Below are 26,532 nucleotides of genomic sequence, written 5' to 3'. Positions count from 1 at the left end.
AAAATCACCGGGCAATTATAGAGTGGATGTCACTACTCTAGTTATAGTTAGGACTATGGTTTCATAGGAAATGGCTCTTTGGTTGGCTAATAACTTTGGCATTGTTTTGCAAATCTTCACAAAGCTTTCCAAAAAGGTTTTCTTTTTTCCCTCAGCTCCATACTGGAATGTTTCAGGGTGAGCCATCAAGCAGAGGCCAAGAAAAGGGGGCGGAATGTTTGAAAGGGCTACAGCCAAAAGGATTAACTGAATTACATCAAATTTGGTAGAAACCCAGATCTTTGTCCAGAAAGCATGCTTTTTAGGTCTCGCTGAGCCAGCGCATGCACTGCTCTTCGAGAATTGTAGTGTGTGGGTTTTCAAAGTGCTGCCACAGGCTTTTGGTGGCCTAGCGCTTGCGTTCACACACGCAGCCGCCATCTGGCTTTCTGTAATGGCTCATTAAGCCTTACAACACGTGAATCCCCTCCCCTACCCCCTCCCTTCTCCCACCCCTCCTTGTCAGCTTCATTTTCCTTTCACATTCACAGCCGCGCAGCCATTGCTTGTTTCCCTTGGCTCTATCCTTCTGATGTGGTAAATATGTTCACGTTATGCCATTACTAGAGCGCAGCCCCGGATCGTCAATTAAGAGGGCGGCGGCTGACTCGCTGGTTACAAACACGGTCTCTTGGTCATCATGAGACGTGTTAGTGTGTTTCCGTGTTACTGTGTCACCATGCTTCGCGTGAAGCCAGCGGCTGCACCCTCCCCTTGGCCCTCCATCAGGCTGGGGGCTGGTGAGCACCGTCTTCCTTCCGGGGTAATGCCCGCCATCCGTCACTGTCCACGCTGCGCTCCTGTTTTCCCTTCAAGAGTGATGGCTCGGAGCCAGCCGCGCACCGGCACTATCTGGTTGCACCGGTTCTATGAGAAAAAAAGACACAGGGCAGGTGAGCACCGTTTTCGGATGTCAAGCTATTAGGTATCAGTGCAGCATGTGACGCAGCCTGAAGGCGAGAAAGTCAGCGCCAGGAGTGTTGTTTCCCTTCAAACAAGGAAATGTACTTTCCTGCGCACGCGGCTCTACGAATTGCACAGCGCAACAGTGCCTCGTGCAGGCACATGGCCCTCTAGGAGGCACTCTCCATAATGTAATTAAGTATTGGTAACACCGACTTCTTATTGTTCTGTGCCCAGGGGTTGAGTTTCAGAACTGAGGTTGGGATTATTATAATGTCTGAAATCCATGGCACGTGTACGGCAAAACATTGGCAGTGCATTGATCCTAAAATCTGCAGTTTGCATCAGAGGGTGCATACATGACAAATCAACGCTGGAGCGGATGCTCAGCTCACTACCCTCCCCCTTACCGCCCCTTCCCTCACACCCCCACAGACTATGTTCTAGTGTTTTTTTGTGTTAATTAAGCAGTCTAGCCGAAGGGTTTCCAAATACATTTATACACTACACAACTTTGCCTACAATGAGTTTGGCATCTACTTTCAGCTTCACAGATATCGCAATATTTTACTTGCCTTTGATCACCTACCATCTTTTCTACTTGTCTCTGTTTTTTCGAGCGTTTCCACCTCCAGGTTTTCCGAAACGCAGTCCTTTCTGTTCCTACCGAGTCTACCATTAGTAGACCGATGTCTGCTCCCTTGCCCAGCATAAAGCTTTGGATGCAACAATGATCCATTAATTCCCCTTCAGATGTTCTCTTATACACCTTACACACCCTCCTCCAACAACACGCCACAAACCTTGTACCTCAGGATCACCCCATCTCTCCAGCAATTCAGGAAAAAACTTAAGACATGGTTGTTCAAATAAGGAAACCACCACGCAGCAGCCAGCATCTCCAGTGCATTGAGACCCTCATGGGTGATTTGTCGCATTTTTTAAATGTTTCCTTGATTGATTGATTGACACGAATCTGTGTGTTTGCATATGTGTATTGACTCTATTAATGCTTTTATTTGACTTACTGTTTAGTGGTGATACAATCAGTGGTCAAAGTTGGGAAAACAAAGTAGGGGAACGGTGGGCAGAGAATCAGAGGGCGAGACTAGCCCGAGGATTGGCCCAGTGGGCGGAGACAGAAGTGTTGCCCGTAAGAGCAAAACATCCCAATTTTTAGTATTTGTTTGGCATTTCACTGAATAGTTACATCTTATTATGTTATTTAAATCAACCAATGGATACATGTGATTATTTAAGGTTTAATGCGACTTATTGACATTAAAATACATTCACAAAGTGGAATATGTTTCCAATCACAGAATGTTCAAAATGCACTTAAAAGTGGAATCACAAACCCTTTGTCTCCGAGCCATGCACTTTGTGTCATCTGCGTTCTCCTCCCTTTTTCCACAACAGCAGTTCAAACATGAATTGCAAAATATCTTAGTTTGCAAATCTTTTCCACATAGTTATGGCTCTGCCATATTTGCCACATAATACATCATCTGCTGCATATTCTGACGATTTTAACTAAAAAAGTGTAACTCAAACAGATCAAAAGTTACTAAAACAAGCATTGGCATAGCCAATAGGTCTCGCTTTTGGGACCTTATAAGTGTTTACCCATGCAACAGTTGATGTTGTTGCACCAAGGATATTGTGCTGCATATCTAAATTCTTATAAGGTCCCAAAAGCGAGACCTATTGTCTATGCCAAGGCTTGTTGTGATTTGGTGTAAAGCGTTCAGTCGTTTTTGAGAAATTAAGGTTAAAAATCTTCGCATACCTGAATGGTTGGGATCGCGGGAGGCAGGCGAGAGTCCCGCAGTCGCGCAAAATAAAAAAAAGAACCATATAATTGGCCAAGGGTGTTTTTCCCCATACCGGGGTACTCCAGAGTTAGCCTGTGCAGCCACTGCGTGTGCTCTTACAGGGGTACTGCCAGAGCAACCTTTGAGATTTTTTTTTACATTTTTACTTTTTACTGGCTCTCTTGGGTAGGGCCCCTCCAAACTCTCCCTCCCCCCCAAAAAAATGGCAAGGGGTAGGTTAGCCCCTACCTTTCTATCATCATTTAGTTTTAGGACACAGAGACTGAGTCCCAATGTCCTCTATTGTCGGCTGCAAAAATTTTCTTCAAGTTGCAGCCGTCAATCACATTGCTCAGAGACTCTAGTGGGCACAGCCAATTAGAATGCTTTATTTTGCTGTGCGGTTCCATAGGCATTTTGTGAGAGTCCTGCAGCAACAGATATCTATAAACTTTAATTTCTCTAAAATGGCTGAACAGAATTACACCAAATCATAACAAGCATTTGCAATGCAATAGGTCTTGCATTATAAAAGTGTGAGCAGTTGGCATTGCTAATAATAATGCAACACTAGCTCTTGGCATTGTAAATGATGAGATTTATTTATGTGTTTGTTTTATAAAATAGATTAAAAAGGCATTGTCATGAACAATGACAATAGCTGAAACTTTTGCAAATGCGAGACCTATTGCATTGCAAATGCTTGTTTCAGTACTGCAGGCTTTAAAAAAAGTTTTAGTCACTACTCAAAATGAAATCCATTTTATCAGCGTTGCCAGTGCTTCTTTATGTTTAATGCCCTAAATGAAACACAATGTTCTAAGCAGATTGCTAAACAGCATCTCCAGCCCCGATCACAATGTCTCCCTTCATGCTGGACAGTGGGCACCCTGTTTTTATGCAGCGACAAGACGGGGTGAACTAATGCACAGACTGAGGTCTGTCATCCTCCGAGGCTCAAAGCATTCCTTGCAACAGTCTGCTGTGTCAAGGTATTGCCATGTGTACAGCACACACTCTGCAACAGCAAGTGGTTTCAAAGTTGGGGGTGACTTCCCAAACTTTCCAGAGATGGTCATCTTGTTTGGTGACAGTGTATTTATGCTGACAGCAAAAAAAACTTTTTGTGGTTGTTTGTGTGTGTGTTGTGTGGTTGTGTGTGTGTGTGGTTGTGTGTGTTTGAGGTTGTGTGTGGGTGGTTGTGAGTGAGGGTGGTTGTGTGTGTGTGGTTGTGTGTTTGAGTTATTGTGTGTGTGTGTGGTTGTGGGTGTGTGTGGGGGAGTATGGGGGTGGTTGTGTGCATGTGGTTGTGTGTGTGTGGTTGTGTGTGTGTGTGTGTGGTTGGTTGTGTGTGGTTGGTTGTGTGTGGTTGTGTGAGTAGTTGTGGTTGTTTGTGGTTTTGTGTGTGTGTGAGTGGTTGTGGTTGTGTTTGTGGTTTTGTGTGTGTTTGTGGTTGTGTGTGTGGTTCTGTGTGGGGTTGTGGTTGTGTGTGTGGTTGTGGTTGTGTGTTGTGGTTTTGTGTGTGGTGATGTGTGTGGTTGTGTGTTTGTGTTATTGTGTGTGTGGTTGTGGTTGTGTGTGTGCGGTTGTGGTTGGGGGATTGGGGAGGGAAGAGGTAGGGAAGGAGAATGGAAGGAGGAAAGAAGAGGAATGGGGATGTAAAATTAGTAAGAAGTGTGCCAGGAAGGCAAAGAGAGAGATAAAGAGAACAGGAGGTTCAGTGGGGATAGAATGTGAGAGAAGAGAAAGTGAATGGGAAGTGAAATGAGGACAGCAGTAGGAAGGTGTCGGATTTAGGAGGGGACTAGATAGGGGAAAGGAGAAAGGGGGCATACTAGAGGAGATGAAATGAGATCTAAAGATGATAGAAGGGCGGGGGAGACGAGTGAACATCGATGGAAAAGGAGGAAGATGGAGGGTGGAGACCTAAAAGGTGATAAGATGAGGCAGGTTCAGGAGTGGCGAGTACAGAAAGAGCAGAAGCTGTGGAAGGAGAGAAAAGAAAATAGAAATGGAGAAGCATGGGGAGGGGGCAGGAAAGAGATGGGGAGGTGAGAGAATAAAGAATGGGAAAGAAGGACCAGGAGAAAAGGATGGAAGGTGGAGAGAAGAGGGGGGAGTTGCTGAGATAAGGGTGAGGATGTAGGCGGAAAAAAGAAACTAAAATGAGAGGGGAGTGGAATGAGACTAGAGGAGAGGGAGGCTGGAGAAGAGAGGGGCAAGAAATAGATAAGGAGGGCGAAGGGAAGCGAGGCCAGAGGAGAGGGAGGCTGGAGAGGGGGCAAGAAAGAGATGAGGAGGGTGGGGGGGTAGCAAGACCAGAGGAGAGGGAGACTGGAGAGGAGGGAGGCAAGAAAGAGATGTGGAGGGAAGCAAGGCCAGAGGAGAGGGAGGCTGTATAGGGGGCAAGAAAGAGATGGGGAGGGGGGAAGCCAGAGGGGAGGGAGGCTGGAGAGGAGAGGGGCAAGAAAGAGAGATGGGGAAGCGAGGCCAGAGGAGACGGAGGCTGGAGAGGGGGCAAGAAAGAGATTGGAGGGAGGCCAGAGGGGAGGGAGGCTGGAGAGGAGAGGGGCAAGAAAGAAAGATGGGGGGGGGAAGCGAGGCCAGAGGAGAGGGAGGCTGAAGAGGGGGCAAGAAAGAGATGAGGAGGGTGGGGTGGCAGCGAGGCCAGAGGGGAGGGAGACTGGAGAGGAGAGGGGCAAGAAAGAGATGGTGAGGCCAGAGGGGAGGGAGGCTGGGGAGGAGGGAGGCAAAAAAGAGATGTGGAGGGCAGGGAGGGAAGTGAGGCCAGAGGAGAGGGAGGCTGGAGAGGGGGCAAGAAAGAGATAAGGAGGTTGGGGGGGTTAGCGAGGCCAGATGAGCTATGAAGCATCCAGACTGTCTTGAAGGAAATAAGGTGCGAGGTCGGGGTGAGGCCAGAAAGAGTTGAGAAGGGAGGATGGAGAGGGGGGAGAGTAGATGAATATGTGGCGATGGGGACGGAATACGTGCTAGAAGCGAGCAGGGAGAGAATAAAAGAGGTATGGAGAAGAGAAGGGTTTTACGCAGGTAGAGGGGTAGAAGGACGCTGCAAGGCGAGAAAAGAATATGAGGGGAAGATGAGAAAGAGGGGTGAGGGAGAATAAAAGGAGATGAGGACGGATAAGCAGAGGGAGAGAAAATGAGGACAATGAGGCGAGAGTGGAGAAGATAATGAGATACAGATGAGACGATGGTGGTGGAGACGAAAACAATGAGATACGGATGAGAGGATGAGACGGAGGCTGGAGAAGTGAAGGGCGGGAGAAGGGTGGGGGAGCGACCATAGGAAAAGGGAGAGAAAGGGCTTCCGAGGGAATAGTGGAGAGGAGAAGAGGAAGGCCGTGAAGCGCAGATGGAAGAGGTGAAAGAATTAAATGTGGAAGCGTAATAAGGGAAGAAAAGAAAGTGAGGGAGGGGGCTCAAGGGTGGGATATTGTAAGAAATGGGTGGCAAAGAGAAGTGATGGGAAGGAAGAAAGTGGAGGAGAAAACATTAAAAGAGTGCTGCTCTAGAGGGGATACGAGGAAATGGAGTACAGGGCATGAAAAGGGTGTGTGCACACTTAAGAGTGTGCACCTGAAGATGCATAAAGGTGGTGAGAGGGAGCAAAGGGAGGGCTGGGGAAGTAATGATGTGGAAGAAGTGAGACGTAGGCTGAGATGGGGGTATAGGAGTAGGTGCAATGGCATGGTATTATTAGGGGGAGTGACGTAGGAGAGAAGGAGCATGAGAGAGAGGTTAAGAGAGGGATGTGTGGTGGTGTGCATCAGGAGGTACTGGGACAAAGGCAGTCAGAGAATGAGGGAAATGAGACAGACCATGTGTAGAAAGAGACAGCAAGGTGGGGAGGATAGTTATAGGATTAGAGGCAGCACAGGTAGAAATGGGGGGAAAGAGGTGAGATGCTGAAGGACTGCATGGTGCACGCGGGAAGGAGGGGAGGAACAAGGGAGGGGAAGGAAGCACACTAGGTGGCAAGGGGGCAGGAGATATAACGAAAAAGGAAGAACAAAAACGGAGGTTGGATGGGCAAAGGAAGAAAGAGGGGACATGGGAACTGGAATAAATGAAACTAAAAAGGAGGAAACTGGGGGAAACAAGCATTAGCCAGGAAAGTCATTGCGATCACAATCGCTGTGAAAGCGAAAGTGATCGCGATGACGCGCTAAAACACGCAAGGGATGCGCGTGCAAGCACGCATGCTTGTTGCGCGTTCTAGCAAGCTGGCTAAAAAGTTGGGGGGAAAAATGCTACCGCCGGCCACAGCTTGCCAGCGCACATGCACTGCAAGCTGTAGCCGGCGGTAGCATTTTTTGAAGTCCTCACATAAGGTCTCGCCAGACCAGCACCCAAGCGCTGGGTCAGGCGAGACCTAAAAAGCACACTTCTACATAAAGAGCAGGCTTTCTGAAAAAAATTGGTGTAATTCTGTTCAGCCGTCTGGTTGCATCATTGTCTAATTTTTCCCATGGAAAATGTCTTGAAAAAAGCATTTCAGGACCCACGCTTTTCAAGGCCCCCCAACTTGAAAGATCACCTCGAAACTTTCCAGAAATGAGCTGAGGTGGATGATTTTTTTATTTTTTGGGAAAGTTTGTGGAAGATTTATCAAATGGCACCAAAGTTATTAACTAATCAAAAACCACTTTTCCTATGGGAAGTCTGACCTAATTATAACAACAAAGTGGTAGAAAAAAATGTTAAGAGGGTCAAAACAGATGCTTTTTTTTTTTAACCCCTTCGGTGCCCGCCCCTTTCCCCGCCCTGTGCCGGCCGTTACATTAGCGGGCGGGGTTTGTGACGAGCTGGACTCGTCATGGGCACAGCGCCACCGCGGCCCATGACGAGTCCAGCTCGTCACGGGCACCGAAGAGGTTAACTCCCATAGGAAGCTTTGCTCATGATTGGAGTAAAAACCTTTGAATGGATTTAAGAAAAGAAAAGCTACCCGTTTATAATCAAAGCTAACAATAACTTAATCTTAGCTTCTGTTTTTTTTTCCGTGACTTTTTTTATTATATACCTTGTGTAACAGTTTTCTGTGGGTAGTCGGCCTCGACTCCTCATGTCCTTTGGCAGTGTGCAGTGAGGGTTGGCTTTGCCTGGCCCAATTTGAGGGGTCTTCAGGTCTCCTTTTGTTCGAGTCTCCTGGCTGATAGCAGTCAGGAGCCTCACACCTAGATGCAAATACAGAGGAAACAAAGACTTACATCTTGTCAGCATAGCACACTTTGTTCAGTCCCTGTTTACAAGGTATGCATGCAATGTAGGAATGTCAGATGTGTTGGTCTTTCCCAGTATTCACACAAAATAAATTGTATGTATTATATATATATATATATATATTATCTACTGGTGGTCGCCAGTAGATAGTTATAGTTAGGACCGTGTTTCCATAGGAAATCTGAAAATTCTATTTTGAATAACTTTGGCGCCGGTTGACGAATCCTCGCGAAATTTTCAAAACTAATGGGGCGCTCCGCTCAGCTCCTACCCTGAAAGTCTCGGGGTGATTCGTCAAGCGGGGGCCGAGAAAAAAGGGGGGTCCCAAAACACGTTTTCCCCATGCATTTTCCCATAGGACCTTTAGTCGAAGGTACAGCCCGAACGGCTGAACAGAATTACTTGAAATTTGGCAGAGAGGTAGTCCTCATGTCAGGGAAGTGCCTTTTGCATATATGGAGTCAATCTGATCAGTAGTTCCTGAGAAAATTGCATTTAAAAGCACATACATATCTATAGCCGCGCACCGTGCGCGCACCCTAACGTGCGCGAGCGTAATTCTGATTGGTGGTTACATGTCAGTCAACGTTCGAATCGGTCGAAATCAGGAAGTGTCGGCCGCCATTTTGATTGTTGTGGGTGCGAGAGTGAAAAAGAGAGGTGGCGAACGTGAAAAGGGGGCAGGGTAGAGAGTTCCTGACCCCCTAGCCTTTGTCAGGAGGTCCCTAAAGGACACCGAAGGGTGGAAAAACATTTTTTTTTTTTAAATCGGTGAAAAACCATAACAATAATTTTTTTTTTTTTTTTTAAATTAGCATGTAAAAAACCGTACAAATTCACTTAAAAAACCATAGGTTTCACGCACGTTATAGTTAGGAATTAGCATTTAAAAAACCTTGCAAATTCACTTAAAAAACCATAGGTTTCACACATGTTATAGTTAGGTGGACTTTTCACTCGTAAAAAACCAATGAAATTCCCCCGTTATAGTTAGGTCAGATAACTATAACTCACGCGACCGCCACTCTATCACAAGGATGATGTCATCAGTGATGTCATGAGTGATGCCACTGACCATGTCATGAGTGATGAAATATGTGACGTCATGAGCACTGGATTGCGGGCGTGCGAGTTATAGTTATCTGACCTAACTATAACGGGGGAATTTCATTGGTTTTTTACGAGTGAAATGTCCACCTAACTATAACATGTGTGAAACCTATGGTTTTTTAAGTGAATATATATATATATATATATATATATATATATTCACTGAAAAAACCATAGGTTTCACACAAGTTATAGTTAGCTGTACATTTCACTCGTAAAAAACCAATGAAATTCCCCCGTTATAGTTAGTGCAGGCAACTATAACTCACGCGACCGCAATCCTCTGCTGATGCTAATACTGTATTTAGACACTTATTTGCCCATGTCTTCTTCCATTAAATTTTAGCTATACATATATTACAAATATTTTTTTTTCATAAAGACACATATGTCATCAGCAGAGGATTGCGGTCGCGTGAGTTATAGTTGCCTGCACTAACTATAACGGGGGAATTTCATTGGTTTTTTACGAGTGAAATGTACAGCTAACTATAACTTGTGTGAAACCTATGGTTTTTTCAGTGAATTTGCAAGGTTTTTTAAATGCTAATTCCTAACTATAACGTGTGTGAAACCTATGGTTTTTTCAGTGAATTTGTACGGTTTTTTAAATGCTAAGTTACTTTACGCCATTCGTGGCGTGCGCGCCCAGTTAACGCAGTTCGTTCCGTGCGCGCGCGGTGCGCTTCGCGCACCGCGCGCCCACTTTACGCAGTTAGTGCCGTGCACGCACGGTGGTCACGCGGTGCGCTGCGCGCACCGCGTGCCCACGTTACGCGGGATGGCCCATGTACGCACGATGCGCTTCGCGCACCGTGCGCACATGGGGGACATATTATGCGCTTCGTTGTGAAAGGTATTCATTTGTACTTTCCAATTAATTAGATGCCATGCACAAATGGTGCACTACGGGCACCATTTGCACACGGGGTGGGGATAGTGTGGATAATTTTTTTTTTTTTAATAATTTTAACCGTACGCGTACGGTAAGCGTAATCGGCGATTTTTCGAAAATAAATAAAATTGTTTTTTTGGGCTTGGGGGTTGTTTGGGGACACCTATATCGATGCTGGCTGGTTAAGAACTGAATATACTGCCCCTTTAGATGTTTTTTGTCTTTGTTTTTGCTGCCCCCCTCAGAGTGCGAGAGAGAAAATGGCGGCCGCCGCTTCCTGGTTTCGACCGATTCGAATGTTTACTTAGATCGAACAGCCAATCAGAATCGCGCTCGCGCACGTCACCGTACGCGTACGGTAAGCGCACCGTAAGCGCACCGTAAGCTGGCTCAGATATATATATTGATTTAAAGGCTATTTTCTCAGAATCTACTGAACAGATTTACACCAAACCTACAAAAGGCACTTCCTTGACCTGTAGACTACCTCTCTGCCAAATTTCAAGGAACTCTGTTCAGCCGTTCGGGCTGTAGCTGTGTCTAAAGGTCCTATGGAAAAATGCATGGGAAAAACGCGTTTTGGGACCCCCCTTTTATCTCAGCCCCCGCTTGACGAATCACCCCGAGACTTTCAGGGTAGGAGCGGAGCATAGCGCCCCACCTATTTTGAAAATTTCACGAGGATTCGTCGACCGGCGCCAAAGTTATTCAAAATAGAATGTTGCGGTTTTCCTATGGAAACAGGGTCCTAACTATAACTACCTACTGGCAACCGCCAGTAGGTAATATATATATATATATTGCTTAACTTCCCCTTTGGAGGTGCTGAAATATTTTTTCTTATATAGTGCTACTTATCCCAGTGCAGGGCGCACCAAACTGGTGAGTCTACCAGAGTCCTGCCATAACAAGGAGAAATATATCCATTTCTCCTCGTTATTTCAGTCTTCGCATGCAGGCTGCATTCTGCAGCACACATAAAAAGAGGAAATAGCCTCCTCATAGGATGGTTTTTGCGTGGCTTTGGGGAACAAAAAAATACACAAGGCAGCCCATTGCGCTGCCTTACGTTACCGTGTGTCAGGTAGGTTTTACATGGGGGTGGATTGGCGTTCCCTTACATCCACCCATGTATTTTGTGTGCAAATAATATATGCAGTCTTCTAAAGGCAGGCACATTAGCTTTCCTTGAATCAGCACTCAAGTTCCACTTTCCTGTAAAAGGATCGAGGTAATTACCTATTTATGTGAGGCAGCATTCCAGCTAGGCCCCGCTAGTGAGCTCAAGTCTTAGAAGTTCCTTGATGGCTTTGAAAAAGTCAAAGTGCCTCCTCACTGTAGTGTGTCAGTCAGAGCAAGCCCAATATTGGTGGCCCAGTATTAAGTCTTTCCCGCTCCTGCTGGAGTGGAGGATCGGAGTGCCTGTAACAAGTTTGCGGCAGGGTGGTGGGCAGAAGACTGGATGCTACGTTAGAGGCGGTAGGCATCCACACCCTCCTCTACCTATATGGTAAGCTTCCCTGAATCCAGCTGCAGATCTTGGGTCCTCCTAAATAGTTGGGAAGTTGAATTGTTGATCTTCCCCTGCGAGTAATGACTTGCTTTTCTTTTAAAGCTGCACGCTGCTCCAGGGCGACAGCCTTCTCACTTCACCACGGCACCGTGTTTGTGACATCGCACACAGCAAAACGTCCCCTTCAGGTCACAGCATTGCATAGTGCAATGGCCCTCTTCTCGATAGAGCAATGAACCAGGATGACAGCCCTCAATCATCAACACGGACCCCACCTGGCATATGTAGGTTATGGGCAGCACACAGATTTTCTGCATTCCTTTTGTGCAATTCAGTCACTAAATAGACATCTCTTTAGTTCTCCTATTTAACCTCATAGGTCAATGTTTGTCCTAAATTCTTGGTGCATGAGGTTAGATTGTGGCTGGCAGGTAAAATCCACATGAAAGTCAAGTGTCAAATGCATTATATATGTGGGTTAGATTCTTATTACTATATTCAAAGGAGTGAGTGAGAAGTGATACAGGGTTTGCTCACCTTCCCAAACACCTACCCATAGAATACAACAGGAGCGAACCCCTACTGTGCTTGGCCTATCTCTCCAGACCAGCCAGCCCAAGGGGATCACCCTATGGTATAAAAAGGCTTGTCACCCACTGGAATTCCAAGTGTCATCATAGAGTCCTCGTTTGGATACCTAATGTAGCTGGGTGGGCTGAACCTTGGTTACCAAGGTAGCTCTTTGGTTATTGGGCGGGATCCTAGATTTAAAATAGTCTAGGGGTTGCTCAGTGTTAATTATAGTCTCAAAGGGCACCCTGACGGAGTTAAAAATAGGTGGGGATGCACTAAGAAAATTAATATCCTCTGTAACCCTGGGTCAGCATGTTTCAGCCATCACACCAATGCCTCAAGGGGTTAGTTGGCTTTCATCAAGATCTCACAAGGATCCCGATAGTATCTTATTTGTTTCCATCCAGTTGTGAAACTTTCATTCACCATACTCATACATGCCATCCATACCAACTCATTTGGACACTATGGGGCTCATTACGATGGGGGTGAACCGGCCACTGGGTTTACCGCCATCGTGCGGCCATTCTTCGCACGCCAGATAAGGATGGCGGGCGGAGGGGGGCGTGGCCAACTGCCAAAGAAGATGGGCGCACATTAACGCAGCTCCGCCCCCTACGCCTGGCATCGTACTTATCTGTATCATAATCAGATCTTGAGGGCTGACATCAAACAGTCCAACACCTTGACTCCCCCCTGGTGTCGTCCCGGGCCACGAGGATCGAACATTTTCCACCCAGAAGCAAGAAAATCGTACCGGGGCGACGGACTCGAGAGGCCTCCGTCTACAACTCTCCGTCTGTGGCCCGGCGGTGTCATGTCGCCGGCGGCATTGGCGCACTGTGGGTCCAGTGGACAGGAGACTGACCCAGGGTGTGGGCTCAGAGTGGAAAATAAACCCACTCCGCGGAGAAAGGAAGACAGGCTGGTCTGCCGGCCCACTAGGCTGCCTGGAGGTGCATCACCGCACAGAACCAAGGGCGGAGTGAAAACGGATCACTCACCGCATTGCATTGGTGACCAGGTGGTGGAAGATAACATCAGAGCTAGCCGCTGTAGTCCTGGCGGCAGTGAAAGCAAGTAAGGGGAGGACCCACACTGGGTGAATTGGCCAAAACCATCGGGTGCGGCCTGGGCTGGAGAGCTGACCGGTGCCAACATGCGTAACCAGGAAAACAACTGCGTATTGGCCCTGGAAACGACTGAGGCGCCTGGAGGGTAGAAATACTGAGCCCAGGTACAGAGGCGATTGAGGGGGAGATACCGGGGATCGAGACACCCTGCCCGGCCCCCAAAAATAAGATCACTCGGCCGCATACTGCTTCAACATTAATTTTGAGCCAAGACTGGGGAGCACATACGTGAGGTCCTCAAAGTAAATAAGCAGTGACCGGACCACGAGCAGGGACCACCGTGACTCACTGGGGTAGGAGGTGCACAGCGCCCAGTAGACACAGCTGCATTTGGGCAGCACGCGCCTGGGGGGGAGCGAGCTGGTAAAAACCGACAGGCCGACCAAGGCCCTTCCGCATTGGCCCGTGCAGGCGGTGGCCCCCTCTAGGATCCCCATTGAGGAGACCCAGCACGCAGCAATGGCGGGAGGAAAAGGAGGCCGCGCCTTGCTGCATACAAAATTAGACAAGTATGCATGGCAACAGGGAATGAGAAAGGTACCGGGGACACACAAAAAGAGGGAGCAACGCCGGCGTGTTTAGGGAAACAAGATGACCTGACATTACAAGACATTATGGCTGCAATCACGACGGTGCGCACCTCCCTGGAGTGCAGGATAGATATGGTCTCCTCCAAAGTTTCCCTAATCAGGGCGGACTTTCGAAACACAAATGCCAGAATCAAAGAAGTAGAGGTCACCACTAAGTCCCTAGAATCTGACACAACCTTACTTAAAAAACAAGTCAATAAGTTGCAAATAACAGCGGAAAGAATGGAAAGCCACCTGGATGACTACAAGGGGAGAGCTAGGCGCAATAACGTCCAAATCCTAGGTGTGCCGGAGAAAGCAGAGGGCCCAGCAGCTGATCTCTTCGTGGAAGATCTAGTCATGAACCAATAAAAGTCACGGCCTTTCTAGATACTTCTTGATCGAAAAGCACACAGGGTGCCCGGGAGAAGGCCAAAGCCGGGCGCAACCCCGTGACCCCTACTGGCGCGAGTGTTCAATTTCCGCGATAGAGACGCCATTCTCCAGTCGGCACCTAAAAACCCAGTGATCAAGTTTGAAAATAGCACAATCACATTTTTTCCTGATTTCACACTGAAAGTTCAGAGACAACGTTGCAGTTTCCTGGAAATCAAAAAGGCCCTTTGGGAAAAAGGACTACGGTATGCCATGTTGTTCCCTGCCAAGTTGAGAGTTGAAGCGGAAGGAAAGGTGTGGTTCTTCGCTGGTCCAGAAGAGGCATGGGACTGGCTAGAGGGCTGGTGCACTGCCCAAAAGCACACATAGACCAGTGGGCGCGAAGGAACAACCCAGGACCACAAGCCGAGTGCCGCACCAGATGACCCAGGCTCAAGCTCGATGGCACGGATTTGGAATCGGGATACTAAAGACTGAACAGCAATGAGTCGAGACCTGGAGAGAGTTAGAAACAAAGCAGACTCAAATGGTGAACTTCTTAAATCACAAGACAGTCAGTACCGAACCAGTATGTAACGAAAGTATGAAAGAAATATGGGGTGGAGAGATAGCCTTCTCTCATCAAATGATTCACAAGCTCGAACGTAGTTAATTGATGCCGGGGTAGGGCTCGGACTATGCACCTACTAGGTTTTGGGGTGGCGACATGCACTCTGCAATGTTGGGGAGGCGGGTGGCTATGGATCTGCCGTGCAGGGGGGTTGTGTTAGTTACAGTTGGGGAAGGAGGGTATTCGAGTTATGATTTAGCTCAGTCATTACAGCAAGAAGGGAGAAAAGCCCAATAATCCTGAGACTTGCAGGGTGCGGTGAGGGGTGCTCCTGGTCCTGGACTCCCCAGGGAAGAGAGAACTTCACATATAGGCCAAGAAGTTGCCGTCAAAAACGCACACGTACACCTCCATGAATAACAGGATGGGAAGGGAGCTACAGTTCCTCGCATGGAATGTCAACAGACTGGTGGACAAACTTAAAAGGGGTATCGTGCTCCAATACTTAAAACGTCAGACGCACAAAATAGTTCTATTGCAGGAGACCCACCTTGTTGGCAACACCTGCAAAGCCCTGAATCGAAGGGGATACCAACTCAGCCCACCCTGGGTTCACCTCTGGCTCCCGAGGGACAGGCATCCTTATCCGCAAGACCTGCCCATTCATGGTTCGTAAAACGTGGGTGGATCCCCAGGGTAGATTTGCAGCTGCAATGGGTACATGGAAAGGGAAACCGTTGAGTCTAATGTCTACATATGTTCCTCGTACACAACAAGCCACATTAGAAGACCTAAGCAAATTTATCCAAGACCTCCCGGTGGGTACTTTGGTAATTGGAGGTGACTTTAACCTAACGCTGAATGGAACAATCGATAGAAGTTGTGCTTCACCTCGCCTCCCCCACCTTAGGGTAGTTGGCAGAGGTGGGCACACCTCTCTTCCTCACTTCCAGTGGGGACCAGTTGCTGAAAGGAGCAAATGGTCTGGAGAGGCTCACAATGGCAGCATGCCTTTGAAGCTTCTCCTTCGTGAACCCTGCCCATTCGGGGGGGGGGGGGAGGCTTGGCACCTCGTCCCAGGATGTGCATTGTTTCAGGCCCCCGAGAGCAGCAAGCTCTTTACCCAGGGGTCCAGAAACATGTCTGGTGGTGGCAGCCTAAGCAGCCACTCAGTCAGGTCACTAGGAGTTGGTTGAATTTCAGGAGGCATCTCTAAGATGCCCTCTGTTGTGCATTTTACATTAAATCCCACACTGGCATCAGTGTGGGTTTAATGCGCTGAGAAGTTTGATACCAAACTTCCCAGTCTTCAGTGTAGCCATTATGGTGCTGTGGAGTTCTTATGACAAACTCCCAGCACCATATACTCTTTAATGGCAGCACTGCACTTACAGTGCCCAGGAATGGATTTGGGCACTATAGGGGTACAGGGCTTATGCACCTGTACCCTCATCACTGGCATAGGGCACCCAGCTAGAGGGGTGACTGATGTATGCCAGGGCAGTGGTTTGTGGGCATGGCACACAGGGATGTGTGCCACGTTGACTCTTCACTTTGTTCTGCACCTAGGCACTCAGTCTGCAAAGGCAGTGTGTGAGTGTGAGGGTACATGGCCTCTGAGGGTGGGACAATAAGTGCTGCAGCCCTTAGAGGCCTTCTCTGGTCACAGTACCTTGGGTACCTGTGGTACCATTTACCAGGGGCTGACATGTGGCCAGAGATGCCAATTGGGTTTAGGCTTCAATGCAGTTTTAGGGAAGGAACATAGGCCCTGTGTACCTGATTAGCAGGAGCCCAGGGCACACTCAGTCAAAGAACATCAGCAATTCAGCAAAACGTGGGGGCATACCATGCAAGAAAGAGGGAACTTTCTCACACACACACAATGGATGCCCCTGGTTTTGTTGAGGCCAAGTGTCTGGCGAGGGGTATTTCCGATTATTCCCCAGTCCTGGCTCGGATGGTGCTGGACTCTCAACCCAGACGCACAACCCTCACTATTAATCCATGGTCCCTAAAAATCCCACATATTAAAACAGAATTGCTCAAGGATATTGATCTCTATTTCAAGGAGAATGTGGGATCATTGACTTCGCCGAAATCCCTTTGGGGTGGATTTGGAACTGTCATAAAAAGCAGAGCGCTTGCTCTGATGGTGGGCATAAAAGGGAACAAACGAAGCGTATAGAGACGCTTGTGGGGGAAATACTCAAAGATGAAAAGAAGCTGGCCCAAACCAACGACGATTTAATCAAGCAAACACTAGATGCCAAGAGACAAGACTGTAGACAGCTTATGACAGAGGCAGCTAGGGCTAGACAGAAAGCCACCTATCATAAGATATATGAACACGGGGAGTGGGGTGGGAAAGTTGTTGGCCTGGCTTGAGAGGAGGGATCAAGCAACCCACTGGGTCCACTGCTTGAGGGGGGGCACGGGGAGAAGAATTAATAGACCCTCAGAGAATAGCAGAGGCATTTGCCACTCATTATGAAACAATTTACACATCCACTACCACATCCTCTGCTCTTGATTTTAAAAACCTCCTAGCCCAAATCCCAGTTGTTGCCCTGTCTCCTGAGGAGCGGGAAGCCCTGGAGGGAGACATCACAGAAGAAGAGTTACAGGCTGCTATCTGGGACATACTTTCTGGTAAAGCCATGGGACCCAACAGGCTCCCAATTGAGCTCTTCGAGCTAATGGCTACTAAGTTGGCACCTCACCGCCGGGTCATGTACTTAGACAGCTATCAGAAAGGCATCCTACCAGATGAGATCAGACTGGCCTCGATAGTAGCGATTCACAAGCAGGGCAAGCCAACGGAAGAATGCGGCTCATACCGGCCCATCCCACTGCTCACTGCAGAGGCAAAAAGCCTTGCCAAAGCGTTGGCAAACAGGCTCATCCCCATAACGAAAAAATAATACATACCGATCAATCAGGCTTCATGCCGGGGCGGCATACTACCCTCAATCTCTGTCGCCTGCATGGAGTACTGGACAGGGCGGACACGAAAAGGGAAGATGCAGCACTGCTGTCACTCGATGCCAAGATGGCATTTGACACCATCAAATGGCCATTCCTATTCGCAGTCCAGGAGCGAATGGGTTTCGGACCTAATTATTTGAAATGGATTAAGCTCCTCTATACCAGCCCCAAGGCGCAAATAGTGGTTAATTGACATACGTCCCGGCATATCCAGTTGAGCAGGGGGACTCGTCAGGGATGTCCTCCGTCGCCGCTTATTTTTGCATTGGTTTTAGAACCAATGGTGATGTGGGTGAGGGGGGGCCCCTGATAAGGTGATTACAATGGACAGAACGTCACAAAGATAGACTCTCCCTGATGATATTGTAGGATATATAGCAGCCCCGACAGCATCAATCCACTGCATCCTTCACATATTCCGTTTCTTTGGCAACCACTCAGGATACACCATAAATTGGACTAAATCCATATTATTCCTGACCTACGGTCCTATACCAAAACTACCCAAGGGCTGCAAGGTTTCTGTGGCTGCTTAGGGATTTCGCTACTTGGGGATCTATGTGACCCCCGACCCCTCGCTCTTCTATGACGTTAATCTACAAGGGCCCCTAACCCGCTTACAGGCAGATGTTCGAAATTGGTGAACCCTTCTCCTTACTCTTCTGGGAAGGGCAGCTCTCTTTAAAATGCTAGCACTGCCTCGCTTTGTGTATGTCTTGCAAAAAAAATCTTCAAAGTACCAGACTCCTATTTTAATAATATTGAGAGTGCAGTGCAAACCCTGTTGTGGGACGGGAGGTCACCGTGCATCGCATTGCAGAAACTGACTAGGGGGTGGTACTGCGGCGGTCGCATTGTAATTCCATGTGCAGGACCGCCGCCATATAGGTGGCCGGTCCCAATTCCTGTGACGATGGCGGACGGACTTAAGTCTGTCTGCCATCGTAATGACCCCCTATGTTATCATTTCTTTAGCAGCGTCCTGTTTAAAGCTCCATGAGCGTAAGGAGAAGGCGGGCCTTATAGTCAAACTTTCATCAAACATCTCTTACCGGCCGCAAACCTATTTGGTTTTTCCTTTCCCCGCATCCTAGATTCTTATTATACATGGTACAACATTAGAGCCTATTAAATCAAACACAAGAGAGATTTGCCTAGGATTACAGAATTTGGTCAAGCTGGGAAGCTAGAATTGATCCAATGTTTTCTGCTTTCACATTGTTCATGTCAGCCATTTTGATGGGCATATCTTTATTTCTCCTCTTTTGCATCAAAGGTTAATGCTTTGTCTTTAATTCTTGGCACATGAGTTTGAAGCGTGGGTGGCAGGCAGATGCCGCAAATGTGCACTTCTCACTTCAAATAAGGACTGCCTTTCATAATCCTGCTTGCTCCTATATGACCCAAGTATTTCAGTTTTGTGCAGAAGTATCTATATCTGTCACACCACCCAAAAATTTATTTCCAAACATTTGAAATGGTATGCTTTATATACCAGTTGCAATCACTAAGTGGGTGATTACGATGGCGCACGGACTAAATCCGTCCGCCATCGTCCCGGAAATTGGGACCGGCCACCTATATGGTGGCGGTCCGGCACATGTAATTACAATGCGACTGCCACTGTAGAGGTGGCATTGTGCATGTTTACCATTGCAACGGGTGCTGGCGGAATGCAGCATCCTAATGTGGCGGATGATGCCGGCTAGGCACCGCCACCATTCTAGGTATGCTGGATGGGTCCGACAGGCAATCGTAACGATTGCCTGCATTGGACCCGTGGCTGACGGGCTTTCCGTCCGCCAGGACACCGCCCGCCATCCTTATCTGGTGGGCGGAGAATGGCCACACGATGGCGGTGAACATTCACTGCCATAATCAGGCCCTAAGTGTTAAAGAGCTGTTTTCTTTGAAAGGAAGACAAGTTGCATTTTTGTAACTCTGGAAATTTGAGAGCGCTAGATATGGCTGTGTTATAGTTTGCCAAGTTGTTACCCTGCCGAGTTATGGCTGTTTTTGTTGTTTGTCCATCTCACACCTACCCACTGCAGTGGTTTTGCAAAGTTTGCAATGTAGTGTATTAAAACAATAACATAGGTTAGCTTTGTTGTTTTACTGCTCTTAGGTCTGGGACACAGATGTAATTCATAGTTATGCTAGCTATGAAATGAAAGATCATGTGTGCTTACCGAGGGCAGAGTCCTTCAGGATAAGGTTACTGTGAATATGTGAGCCTACAAGCTATTCTTACTGTAAACATGTAGGTCAAATAGACCGTCTCTGGTGCACCATGTTAGCAGTGTAACATGTCTAGAATATACATAGGTCTTCTTAGCGAGCATAGTCTAGTGTAGTAGATTCTGATTACTGGTGATAGTTTGTGGTGTCTTCCGCTGCTCCTACATCTCCCCACTTGGGTAGTTTTACTATGAAAACTAGTAATATTTCCCTTGGACGACCAATATTTTCTTGAAAGTGCTAGTTGGGGCTGGTATTGCATAGCCTTTTTCTTGTGAGTTACCTTTGTCATCATGTTTTTTTTTAGAGCTTTATATAGCGCGAACTTGACACAAATCGGGTATCAGAGCGCTTTACATAGCACCAGTTACGTTACATGAGGACACACATTCATTTTGGTTAGGCACGGGGAGATTATGTGATTTGCCCAGAATCACAGGATGTTCAGCGTCATTGCCGAGACTCGAATCCAGTTCCCCAGGCTCGAGGTCGACCGCCCTAGCCTTTAGGCCAACTCATTTCCATTTCATCATTGGATACTGTGCAGCTTACACTTATTTTTGATGTGGAGCTGGTTACTCTTACTTTGAAATTTATGGTCCAAACTTTGTGTTGGCATTCTGGTGGTACTGAATCCAGGATGAGCTATCAGGTTGCTCTTGTAAATGTGAAGGAGGTTTAGATATAGTTATGCCACCAATATGAACATGAGAGATGTCTGCTGCTAAATGTGGCGGTAACATTGGGGGGGGGTCGGGGGGGAAGTGTGTCATTTTCAAAAGCATAAAGGCAGAGCCCCCAATATTTTCTTAGGGTCCTATTGCTGAATGCCAAGGCTGCAATAACCTTTTTCTTTTAATATCCGAAAATTGCTTATTCTTGTAAGTTGTTTTTTCATCCCCTTTTACACCTTCATCATTGTTTTTTTCTCCCTCTCCTTTCTTCCCTTTCTGTCTCTCTCTTGCTTTGGGTCATGGTCTGCTGGTGAAGAATTTGCCCCAACTCCTAAAATGAGTGCAGGTGGTTAAGGCTAAATAAGAATACTTGGCATACGAGAGTGGTCTCACCTCCGGAGTGCGCAGCTAGGTAAAGGAATCACATCTACATGGAAATGTGCTGCATATGGAATATTACACTTGGTGGGTACGCTGGCGGTGGAGTTAGTTTGTTCAATCCTTCGTTAAAGGAAGATTTACGCTGACAAAAGGCAACATTGTTTTAGTGTAGCTAACAAAAGTGTGAATCTTCTGCCTACACCAGGAGGGTTTGCATGTATAGTCGAAATACGTTCAAATGTACCCATTATAGACCTATTAAACTTATATGTGAGGGCTTAAGATCTGATGTCACTTCTTGTGATGCCACTTCCTGTTACGTGCGATGTGCCGTGATGTCACTTGCATACTGCCTAAGTTAGTCCCCCCACTTCTTTTTTAGGTCTCGCCTGGCGTAGGCTGCGCGCATGCGCAGTCTCGCTGGCGAGATTTAGTGTTAACAGGGTATTTTCTGTAAGGGGCTTTAAGCCCCGCCCCTCTGTTCCATTGGCCGGCGTCACCATTTATGCTAAACGGTGGCCAGCCATTGGAACAGAGGTGTCGATGACGTTTTTGCTTGGCTTTTCGAGCCGTCCCATTTGGACGGACTCACTTGCTTTGCGTTGGTCGCAAAAGGTTTCTTATCTTTATGGGGCCAAACACATGGCCCCATAAAGACAAGAAACCTTTTCGCAGACGAGGCCGTCCAAGTGGCTAGGCAGGAAAAGCCTAGCAAATACGTCATAGCGGATTGCTTGTTATTGCATTCTGCCGTCTGTCTCTCATTAAACGGATGTGGCTTCTACCACACAAAGACTTCCAGCCAATGGATTAAAAGATACAATAGTCTACCTCTCTGCAGGACTGGATAAATTCCAAGCAAATTGAGTCGGTGTTGAAAGAGCGTAGAAATGACCAACCCGCGGCATTTAAAGAAGCCGCGTCACCCCCGGAAGCCCCGGCTCCAGTTTCCTTCACTGTACTGAACGACGCTTGTGCGCCTGGCTGGTACTTTTCCAAATGCTTTTCTGTCATCCAGAAGCATATCTTTTTTCTTTTATAATCAAATTAAAGCACACTGACAGCACTACTGGTTTAAAAAGCAGGCTGCTGCTTTTCGGTATAAAGAAATACGCCCTGCGGATGGAACCTGTAGCTCGTGCCCAAAAAGATGTCGAAATTCTCTAGTCTGTTTTCACGTATAACAATTTGGTTGGTCACTGTTTGTGAATGGTCCAAAACACATAATTCAGAGCATTGCTGGTGCTTTCCTACACATTGTCCTTGTGCATGCCAGAACGTGCTACTCCTGTGCCCCTGATTACGTGCATTTAGTTTAAATTTTAGCTCAGGATTGGCAAAGTGCATTTTTCACTGTATGTTGTGATTTGCGCGTGTGTTCCAGACAGTGCGCTGGCGGGGGCGCGCAGAGTCGCCGTGCTTTCCCTCCTTTGGTGGGGGCTTATTTCGAGATGCCTAGTTTAGCCATCCTCGCGGCCCCTCCCCCTCGTGCTGTTTCAATTTACATTTCAGTTGAGATTTGGTCATTGGAAACTCTTATTGGCATGGGGACCGCATCTGTGCCATGTACGCCCCCGAGGATCACAACACCCCCTTCTTTAGGGCCTCTCTTCCTGGCTGCTGCCATGATGTGTATATGCTTTTTGTTTGGACAGTCCATGCCACGCTCTCGTTTTCTGTATTTATACCTTTCTCTTTTCTCCTATCTCGTTTCCGCTTTCCATATATTCTTTTCCTGTTTCTGCCCACCCCTCTCTCTTAATCTCTGCCTAACTCTTTCTTTTTCAAACTCACTCTATTTACAATCTACGGAGATGCGTGTGCTTTGTATGGATGCGGGCAGAGAACAGTGGTGCAAGTTTTAAAAATAGTTTGGTGGTTGGGGCTGTTTTTTGTTGTTCTTAACTAATGCTTAGGAAAATTTTTTTTTTTTTTTGCATATTATATGGTAGTGTTATAGCGTACATGGGCGCAGCTCCTTCCCATCAACCCCCCGTTGATGGGAAGGAGCCCCGCAGCCATCACACCTCCCTCCCGTACCCTCCTCCCAGCTCAGCCTTGAGCGAGAGCAAGCCCAACCGAGCCTCCTACGTGCCCCTCCAGCACTGAGCCAGGCAGAGCGGGCACTCCATCTCCCCATGCTCGGGCAACCACCGTAGAGACGGAGAGGGGGAGCTGGAGGGAACGGCTGCAGCCCTTCTCTGCCTCCGGAGACCGCTTCTCTGCTCTCTTGCCACAAATCCCCCTTTCCTAGTTTCTGCCTTGCCAGGCTGGACGTGTGCAGCTACACCCAGCCCCCACTCGCTGCCCCAACAGACTCGGAAGGGAGTGCACTTCTATAGCCCCTTCCCTAATTAGCATTTTTCTTGCCCACGCCGGGACTCAAACCTTAATTACCGCCGCTGCACTTTATTTTATTCCCCCACCTACCCCGAGTTTTGCTGTTCCTTTACATTCAAATGTACTTTCCCAGGAAGCATGAGGCATTGTAGCCCCACATACTCCCCCTCCTAAGGATAGCAGGTGCTTCAGGGGTCTTGGGTGTAAAGGGGTGGGGGCTGCATGCCTTTCTTATATTCTACATGAGCCTGCTTTCATTTAGCTCCCCCACCCACCCTGTCGCTGCCATGTGTTCTCACTGTGTGTTTGTGTCAATTTCTGTGTTTTTTTTATACAATGCAGCCCTGCTCTGTTTACTGGACCCTGCCTCACCCCTGACCAGCACACTGGGAGTATGTACTACTTACCCACAAAGCAGCTTCCTTTCCTTTCTTATCTAGTCCTGCCAGATGCCCGACCCGCCCCCAGGCCATCTCTCAGATTTACCTCCTACCATTAATTCCTATAAAAATAAAATACTGTGTGAAATACAGCTTGGTAAAAAACTGATCTTCACACTTATTCCCCATTCTGCGGGAATTAACTTGTAACTGCATTTACTTGTGAAGTATTACGGCATTATACCAGTGTTTATGCACCGTCACCTTCTTACTCGGAAGGAAGGGAGTGCACTTCTGTAGCCCATTTCCGAATTAGCATTTTTTATTATATACCACTGTCTGGTGCACACATGCCTTTCCTGTTTATATTCTGCAGTGTAAGATGTTCTAGGTAGTCTACCAAAAAGCAGCATCTTACATTATTTGACTATAATAGTTGTCCATATTATCACTTGGAGGTCAGGGTTTCTGCCATCCTTCTGGTGCGTGTACTCATCTGACACGGGATTAAAGTGCATAGATTGCATTGGTGGACAAATGAAAGCAAGGGGTTGCAGGGAGGTATCCTTTCAGATGGAGGCACATGGTTAGTGTGTTATCCTTTTTTTTTTTTTAAAGTTGTTATAGATACGTTTTTATCGAAAAAAAATTGGGAGGTTGGGGGGTCAGGGGAGGCTACCTTCATTAGGTAAGGGGGGGCTGTGTCTAGTAGTGGTGGAACAAATTTATTGTGGTTGCACTTCCAGAAATGTAGCCTGCGCGATTGCTCAGTAATTTTAATATTCATGTACATCTAAAAGTGACAGGTTCACATCACCTCAAAATCAGTTCAGCCTTCTATGCTTACGGGGGTCAGTACATTGAGCGCCATTACAGCTACTAAGCTTAGCTAACACCAGATATTTAATATGCAGAAAAGTGCTCCAAAGTGTTGTATTAAAAAAGGCACTAGAGTTACTGGGTTTTTTTCCTCTCAGATTTCACCCACAATGTACGGATAGTTCAGTGCTTAATTTGTAAATAGAAAAGTGACAGGGCCCAAGGCATTGCTTACCAGGCCACTGCAGGGGACGCCTTTCCTTTCCGTTGTGCCATATAAGTGTGTTTGTGCGCCTGAATCTTGTCCGTGTTTAGGCTGAGTCTCCAGAAACTGTACTGTAGGAACCTTTGAAGCCTCCTGGGCAGGTTGGGGATATCAAAGGGCCATAGCAATGTGGCTGTAATTGTTTTATAACTCGCCAGAAATCAGACACCCTTGTGTTGGTAGCTTCCAAAATGGCTGGGGTTCCATAATTTGTTGCTGTTTATGCCCTGCTGTAACAAGCATTTCCAATGCAACAGGTCTCGCATTTACGCGAGTTTGAGCTATTGGAATTGTAAATGACAATGCCTTTTATTTATGTTTTGGTTTTTGAAACATAAATAAAACGCATTGTTATTTGCAATGTCAATAGCTCAAACTTGCGTAAATACGAGAACTATTGGATTGCAAATGCAACAGGTCTCGCATTTGCGAGAGATTAAGCTATTGGCATTGTAAATGACAATGCCATTTATTTATCTGTTTTCAAAACCAACACATAAATAAAAGGTTTGTCATTTACAATGCCAATAGCTCTAACTTTTGTAAATGCGAGACATATTGCATTGTAAATGCTTGTTAGGACTTTTGCCCTGTTTTATTTGTGGCCCATTTTGCACCCCCAACCCCCAAAATCACTTCTGGGGATGATACTGCATGACCAGTTGCCTCTCTTCTCTAACATAGAGGTACCTAGCAGGAAGAGCAGAGTGCAGAAGTGGCTGCTAGTGACAGATTCAAAATTGACACTTTGCCATTGACGGGGACAAAACAAACATGACAGAGAACAATAATGATAATAATAATAGCATTATTATTAAACATAGCAGATGCAAGAACACGAACCTTCAGTTCTTCGGCTACGCAGGGCAGGGCTTATGAAACGTCGATCTTCAAGGATGTGGCTGGTGTCTACTGCGTCTATGTAAAACTAATTGACATTGTTTACAAGTTTAGGCAGGGAAGTCAAGCCAGCTATTTGGCCAGCCACCATTCTGAGGCTCGTAACTTCTCTTTCATACACATTGGGCCGTGCCTCCTTTGCGTAGCTTGGGCGCCCGCCAGATTTCATCACTTCGTCCACAAAGGCTGATGAAGTCTCGCGCAAGAGTTACATCTGCGTGAATGTTTCCACCGCGATAACATCAGCGCGCGGAGCTTTAACGCTGCCCACACCCGGTTTCAAAAGCCAGCCGTTGGCGCGAGATAGCAGCTGGCCTCGGAGTATTCCATTTACAAGAGCTATGGCGCGACCCCAGCGGAGGGCATCGATTTATGGAAACCATGAATCATATGAAAGATAAAGAAGCTCGCTAGAGGATGATGGAAATACGATAATAAATAAAGATATATTTTCCAAAAACAGAGAAGAGAAGAAAAGAGCTTTCAAGGGGGATACCTCTACTCCCAGCATGATGTTGGCACGTTCCCGCGTTGTACTACGCACAATGTTCTGTTGCGTCACGGCTAGGTTTGCACCTGCGCACCTTGATCCTCAATCCGCCTGTACTGATTGGATTGACGTGAACTCCCAGGATCCTCCCGCCATGATGCAGCCCTGGCAACTCATCAGGGCCTCGAGACTTGAATGAAGGCGCTTGCAGCTAATCTGATGCCAGGAGCTAATGGCCCTCGGTGTTCCTACTCCCAGCATTGTTGCCTTTTCTTGGCTCTGTGTGCCGGGCTTGGCTCGATCAGTGCTCACTGCATA

General features: G+C 47.2%; 1 long non-coding RNA gene across 2 annotated transcripts; it reads right to left on the bottom strand.

Moving 5' to 3' along the window:
* Positions 1-510: 510 nt before the first annotated feature.
* LOC146813803 (uncharacterized) lies at positions 511-26,244 on the bottom strand. 2 transcript variants are annotated; one of them, XR_014962445.1, is made up of 3 exons: positions 26,221-26,244; positions 7,801-7,954; positions 511-906 (listed from the first exon to the last, which is right to left on the bottom strand). It is a non-coding gene; the product is annotated as an uncharacterized LOC146813803 (long non-coding RNA). The 2 variants fall into 2 exon arrangements; XR_014962446.1 differs by lacking the exon at positions 26,221-26,244 and adding an exon at positions 25,668-25,780.
* Positions 26,245-26,532: the final 288 nt, after the last annotated feature.

The sequence above is a fragment of the Triturus cristatus genome, chromosome 6 (assembly GCF_964204655.1).
Source record: "Triturus cristatus chromosome 6, aTriCri1.1, whole genome shotgun sequence".
Taxonomy (NCBI): domain Eukaryota; kingdom Metazoa; phylum Chordata; class Amphibia; order Caudata; family Salamandridae; genus Triturus; species Triturus cristatus.
Note: the sequence above shows the minus strand (reverse complement) of the source record. Positions and strands in the feature narration are given on the sequence as shown.